Source organism: Alligator sinensis, unplaced genomic scaffold (genome assembly GCF_000455745.1).
Source record: "Alligator sinensis unplaced genomic scaffold, ASM45574v1 scaffold80_2, whole genome shotgun sequence".
Classification (NCBI taxonomy): Eukaryota; Metazoa; Chordata; order Crocodylia; family Alligatoridae; genus Alligator; species Alligator sinensis.
Window position 1 is genome coordinate 1,102,069 of NW_005842338.1, and position 7,636 is coordinate 1,109,704.

Sequence of the window (7,636 nt, forward strand, 5' to 3'; positions counted from 1 at the left end):
ATCTATTAGTCTCCACAGCTTGGTGTCATCTGCAAACTTGCTGAGGGTATAATCTATCCCATCTTCCAGGATGTTGATGAAGAAGCTATTGAACAAACCCAGCCCCAGGACCAAAACCTGGGGCACTCTGCTTGAGACCAGCTGCTAACTAGCCATCCAGACATGGACTACTACCCTCCTAGCTCAATGATCCAGCCAGTTTCTATCCACCTTAAAGTCCATTCATGCAACCCGTACATACTTAGCTTGCTTAGAAGGTTGTAGGAGATCATGTTAAAAGCTTTGCTATTGTCAAGGTATACCACATCTACTGCTCTTCCCACATCCACCAATTCAGTCATCTTATCATAGCAGGTAATAAGTTGGTCAGGCATGACTTGCCATTGGTGAAACCATGCCGACTATTCCTTATCACTTTCTTCACCTCCTTCTAATCCTCTAAAGTGGTTAGAAATGGATTCCTTGAGGACTTTCTCTATGATCTTTCCTGGAACTGAGGTGAGGATGACTGGTATGCAGTTCTTTGGATTCTCCTTCTCTTTCTTAAGGATAGGCACTCCTTTTGCCCTTTTACAATCATCCAGGACCTCTCCTGATTGCCATGAGTTTTCAAATATATTGGCCAGTGGCTCTGCAATCACATTGGCCAACTCCCTCAGCACACTCGGGTGCATTGCATACAGTTCCATGGACTTGTACACATACAGATTTTCTAAATGGTCCCTAACCTGTTCTTTCACTACTGTTGGCTGCTCACCTTCTCCCCAAACTGTGCTGCCAGGCGCAGTAGTCTAGACGTTGACCTTGTCTGTGATGACAGAGCTAAAAAAGGCATTATGTCAACTGTTTCTGCATCATCTGTCAATAGCTTGCCTTCCCCATTCAGTAAAGGACTCACACTTACCCTGATCTTCTGCTTGTTGCTGAGCTACTTGTAGAAACCCTTTTTGATACTCTTCACATCCCTTGCTTGCTGCAACTCCAACTGTGCTTTGGCCTTCCTGGTTTCATACCTACATGCCCAAGCAATACTTGTATACTCCTCTCTAATCATTTGTATGTTTCTACTTCTTGTAAGCTTTCCTTTTGTATTTTTTCTTAATGAAGAGCTCCCTTATAAGTAAAACTGGTCTTATCTGTCACACTTGCTAGTGTTCCTGCACATCAGGATGATTAGTTCCTGCACCCCAAATAAGTTTTCTTTAAAATGCAACCAGTTCTCCTGGACTCCTTTCCCCTTCAGACTGGCGTCCCAAGGGACCCTGCCCCTCAGTTCTCTGAGTGAGTCAAAGCCTGCTTTTCTGAAATCCAGGGTCCTTACTCTGATGCTCTCTTTCCTTCCTTTCTTCAGGATCCTGAACTCAATCATCTCATGGTTGCTGATGCCCAAGTTGCAATCCACACCAGTTCTTCCTTGTTAGTGAGCAGCAGGTCATGAAGAGCATAGTTCCTCATTGGGTTCTCCAATACTTGCACCAGGAAGTTGTCCCCAACATTCTCTAAAAACTTCTTGTATAGCCTTTTCACTGCTGTATTACCCTCCCTGAAGATGTCAGGTGATAGAAGTTCCTTATGAAAACCAGTGCCTGTGATCAGGAAACTTCCTCTAGCTGTCTGAAGAAAGCTTCATACACCTCATCCTCCTGGTCTGGTGGTTTATAGCGTAAACCCATCAAGACATCAACCATGATGAGAATGAGAAGGCCTCCACTCTTGCCCCCTCCTGCTTGTATTTTTTCCAGGTCACCCACTTCCATACTTACCTCAGTGCTTTGGTCTCCATCCCCTGATAAATGTAGTTTAAACCCCTGCTCTCTAGGTTAGCAAGCCTGTCTGTGAAGATGCTCTTCCTTCTCTTCATCAGATGGATCCTTCCTCTTCCTAGCAAAACTTCAGTTCAGTAATATTTTAATGATTTGGGTGATCAAATGAGCACACATCTAGCAAACTTGTGGATGACACCAAGTTGGATGGAGTTGCAGACTCCTTAGAGGGCAGGGTCAGGATTCAGAATGTCCTAGATAGACTGGAAAAATGGTCCACAATCAATCAGATGAGATTCAACAAGGACAAGTGCAAACTCCTGCACTTGGAACAGAATAATTACATGCACAAATACAGACTGAGAAACAACTGACTAGACTGCAGTACTGCAGAGAAGAACCTTAGGGGTACAGTGGACCACAAGCTGAATATGAGTCAACAGACTAAATAACCCTAGTTCTTCCAGCCTTCCCTCATAAGTTTTGCTTCCTGAACACTAATAATTTTTGTTGCCTGTGCTGGACTCTTTCTAATCTCTCCCCATGCTTCTTGAAGTGTGGGGCCCAAAACTAGACACAGTACCTAGATGAGGCCTTGCTAGCAATGAATAGAGTGGAAGAAACAACTAACTTCCCTTGATTTGTAATTGACACTTCTATTGATACAACCTAGGATGTAGCTGACTTTTTGTACAACAGTTTGTTCATATTGATCTTATGGTATAATGTAGCCCACAGATCCCAAGTTGTCCTTGTTGAGTTTCATCTGGTTGTTGAAATGCATATCCACAGGATTATTTTTATAGTCCAGGTAATTTTGTATCCTAGCCCTGACCTCCAGAATGCCACTCCATTCAACTTCTCTAGACGTGCATTTAGTCCCATCATTCAAATCATACCAGACCTGGGACATACACAGGAGGAACCCCATTTGATACCCCTTTCCAATTAGACCTTGAGCATGGAGGACTACTTGCTGAGCACAGTTACATATCCAGGTTAAAGTACTTTTATCTAGTCTATATTTCCTTAGCTTGTTAATGAGTACATGATAGGAGACAGTCTTGGTTAAGTCAAGATGCATCACACCCACTGCTCTCCCAGCATGCTTCTGATCATCTACATATGAACTTAGGCAGCAGCTACATGAGACATCTGGTGAGTGTATAATAGCTCACATCTTCCCCTTGTTACAGGTGAACTGTTACCTGCATTTTCTGGCCTTCTCCCCAAGTGTCCTTGCTTAAATTGCCTGCCACATCTTGAGTTTACTCATTGTGCTGGTAGCTGGAGAGAAGGAGCATCTAGTTGACAAGGTTGTGGCTTTGCTCATCCCCCTAGTATGCCACATTCTCAGCTTGACAAGGTTGTTTGTGTAAATGTGATATCTTTTATTAGACCAACTAAATAGTTGGAAAAATTGTGCTTTGAAACATTTTGGGTACAAACACCCTTCTGTACCCTTCTTCTGTACCCCAAAGCTTGCAAAGAACAATTTTTCCAACTATTTAATTGGTCTAATAAAAGAAATGGCATTTACCCAAAGAACCTTATCTGCCTATGTCCTTAAGCCAACACAGCTACACCCCTGAAACATTCTCAGCTTGGATTTTCTCCCCAATTATAAGCAAGGATCCTGGTTTTCTCTGATTAAAAAAATCCGCAGTTTTCAGATTTGAACAAGTAATGGAAAATCCACATTTTTCCATGATGCCACACACGCACACACACACACACACACACTTATATACACTTATATACACTTATATATACTTATATACATACACACACATACACACACATATACACACAAGCATATGCACATATATATATGTGGCATCATGGAAAAATGTGGATTTTTGGTTACTTGTTCAAATCTGAAAATTGGGAATTAAAAAAAAAATATATAGCATATATCCTAGTTTTCTCTAATAACACCCCCCTCCCCAATTGATATACAGTGTCACAACCCAAAAGGTGTGATTTTTATTTGTGTGTGCTTCGGCACTGCTAAATTGTCCCCGCTAAATTGCAGCTTCCTTGCACAGTGGAGTTTTCTGCTGCAGAGGAGAACCCCGGTGCAAGGGAGAATTTCCCGCCAATTTGGAGCTTGTTTTGCAGGGTGCATTTCTTTGCTGCAGAGAGGGGATGCTCGTTGCAAAGAGTTCCCGCCATTGGTATGCTAATTCGAGTCCCATTATTGGCCAGTTCTAAATTATTCACACGTGGCGGCTAGTGATTGGCTTGCTAGCCGTATAAGAGGCTTGAGTGGTTTCCGCCCAAGTTGGAGGACTCCACGAACAAGGGAGGAGGAGACTTCACGCTGTGTGAAGATCTCTAAGCGCTGCGGATCCTCACGGACCCAGTGCATTTGAAGCAGGCAACGGAGATCTGATCAATCTCTAGCCTCTCCCCGTCGCCGATAGAATTCCTAGACGTACCCCTCCCGCGCGCTAGGAACCGAACCCATGGAGCCTAGCAAACTTCGTGTGGATGAGTGAACGGAAGAACCCACGGAGCCTGACAAACTTTGTGTGAGCCCTTACGATCGGCCTCAGAGCTCTTCTACCCGGGTTCGAGTCCTGCAGGTTTATTTTCTCGTCGTCGGAACCCTATGTGACGTACCCTCGTGTTCTGCAGGTTCGAGTTTTTGTTTTCTTTTCTCTTTCTGTAACTGCAACTTAATCAAGCTTTCCAGCCTACACCATTGCCATCTCGGTGTAAGTAAACAATCTTTTAAACTACCGATACACGTCCGTGCCTAATTCCAGAGCGAAGGCCTTCCCTCTCCGCCACCGCGTGCCCGGGCTGCTGGCCACAGCCCGCGTGCAGCGCGAAAAAGGGCTCGGGGCGCTCCCGGCCCGCACATACAGTAGTGTTTTATTTTGATCATGGAAAAATGTGGATTTTGGGTTACTTTTTTAATCCAAAAATTAGGGATTTTTTTATTAGAAAAACTCAGGATCCCTGCTTATAAGTATTCTTGGTTCTTCTTCTCCAGGCCAGTCTCTCCCTTTTGAAGCATCTAACTGTTTCTGAATAGACTCTTCACCAAGCTGGCCACCTTTGTAGTTTGTCAAGCCCACCTTTATTTACCCCAGGCTTACCCCAGTCACTTCCCCTAGTTCTGTTCTTTTCCAGTTCAAACAAAAGTTCTTGTCCACCCCCCAGGTTTAAAATACTTTTGCCTCCCTCGCTGCTACGGACCATCCTTTATAGTGCTTTCAGGGGTGTGTCCTTCAGCCTGTCTGTTTTTTTCTTGAAGGGCTTTGTCCCTTCTTCCCTTTAATAGGGATTAAAAGGCTTCCATTGCAAGGTGTATAGGATCTAATGCTCATTAGCACCAAGCTCCAATCTGAATCACATTTGAATGTGTACATAGGTTTAAACCAACCTGCCTAAGGCTGTTCTCAAGACAAAATGAAAGTTCATAATGATTGCATGTACCTAATTATTTGGCTGCTAGAATGGGGTTGATATGGAACCTTTTGTAGGACTTAGGCACTTAATTTCCCCTAAATTCTGTTTTTATGCCAAGGACAGTGTTTTCCAACCAGTGTGCAGAGGCACAAAAGTGTGCCATCAGAAATTAACAGGTGTGCTGAGGAATTTTGCCATTGCAATGAGCTACAGTGAGCTACAATAGGTATGAGGATGGGGAATGCCTTAACAGTTGTGCCACAGAAAATTTTTATTAATGTAAGTGTGCCTTGGGCTGGAAAAGGTTGGGAAACACTGGCCTAGGATGATTCAGATATGGCCTTTTGCTGTGGTAACACATCATTTCTTTTCAAAGTAAACCAAAAGAGACTCTGATTAGTGATACAGATGTAAGTGATCTAGTTTATTTTTTCAAGAAACAGAAATTTTCATGGCATACCGGTGCCATAGTACTATAAATGAACTACATATGTTAATAGTTATTTTAGTGCTAACCATGACTGGTTATTAGCCATTTATGTGCAAATCGGAGAGCAGCATAATGTTCTTTGTAATAATATAATAAAGTTGCATGCTTGCACTGAAGGTTGCCCCCTTGGATATTTTGGTAGTGAAGTAATGCATCCCTGTATTACCTATGCAATAAGGTAGTGTAACAGTACCAATTTCATTTTGCAGAAGGTGGGCACAAAATTGAATATGGTCCTTTCTTTGGAAGTGTTTATCCAATTTAAGCTTATTTTCATTGAGGTCATTTCAATCTGTTGAAATAGCTTGTAATACGCAAAGCAAGAAAGACTCAACAAGGGAAAGAAAGAAGATTAAAAAGAAAGAGAAGAAAAGGATTATTTAAAGAGGATGTTTTGTAGTGAGGACAAAGCTCTAAGCCTTAGAAAATGCAAGGGTTGATTTACAATACAGTGCATGGCACTGATATGCTGCACTTGTTGATGTAAAAATATTGGTAGCACTGAATTTATTGGCCATCAGTATATTTTAGACCTCACTGGATGATCACCAGCAGAATTCTCATTCTGTTCTTTTCAGAATACTAACCAAAGTAATTGAAACTTTAATTAAAAGAACATCAAAGTACATCTTTCCTTCTAATAGGCAGCACCTGCAACACATGAAAATGATTTGTTTGGATTGCTAGATGTTCTAATGTTACAGAGGCAATTGACTGCACCCATATGCCCATTCTGATGAACAAATACATAGGATTTGCAAGATGATTCATTCATGAAAAATGATGAAAAATGAGTCATCTCTTGAAAAAGAAAATTGTTTGTAATATTCAATGGAGCATTATAAACATAGTTAACCATCTCTTCTGAGATCTATACCATTGGCTGGACAAGATAATTAGGACTTCAGAGTTAATATTTTTGGCCTTCAGGATATTTAGCATAAAATTATGTTATAAAAATTACCTCAATGACATGTCTAGATTATACTTTATCTTGGGCTGAATACTATAAATTGCATTCTTCCGTTTCTGTGAGTACATGGCTGTGCCACAAAACACTAAATTATTACAGCCAGTCTCTCACACCTGCAGAAATAAAATACAGTGTTCACCATTCTTATTTTCTTATGAAGAAAACTTCTGGGTTTATTCCAGGAATCTAGATCTAAATCTATCCTGAGACATGAAATATAGCCCTTGGAAACAACTGTTACAGTGTATTTCCTTAGACTGCATTGAACATAAGGGCATGGCTACTATGAAGAGCAATGCATACTCCTAAGATTGAAAAAGAAAAAGGGGGGGACCTCTCTCAAGAGAGGCAAATAATAGCATGTTGCAACTAATGAAGCATATATCATCCAAAGAACCAAGTGCGTTGTAAACACTAATTGAGCCTTGAAAAACATTTCTGTAAAATAAATAATTACTATATCTTTCCTGCTTTACAGAAGAGTAAACTGAGGCAGAGAAACATTGCTAACCTTTCGAAGGCCATGCAGTATATCTATGTTAGGGGTAGAATCCAAAGGTGCATCTACATGTGCAATTAATGTGGCTGAATAAACTCGGGTACAACTCACCCGAGTTGGAGTGGAGTTTATTGCTCCCACGCATCGTGTTTGCACATGAGCCTGGGACCACAGCATTTTGAGCCAGGGCGGAGCAGCCCTGGCTGGCAGGGGGGCCAGAGGGTCAGCCTGCCAGCCTGGGGCTGCTCCAACCCAGTTGAACATACTGCAGAGGGGCTGGCTGGGGCATGAGTGAGCTTCAGTTCAGGGATAGTCCTCAGCCAGCCCAATCAGTGTCTACACATGCATTGTAGCAGAGTAAATAACTCCACCATGGGATAGTATTTGTGTCTGGCAGTACTATACTACAGCGGAGTTCATTAGTTTACTACGTCCTAATAGCACCGCACATGTAGATAGTGACAATTTACTGCAGAGCTAATTAGTCAACC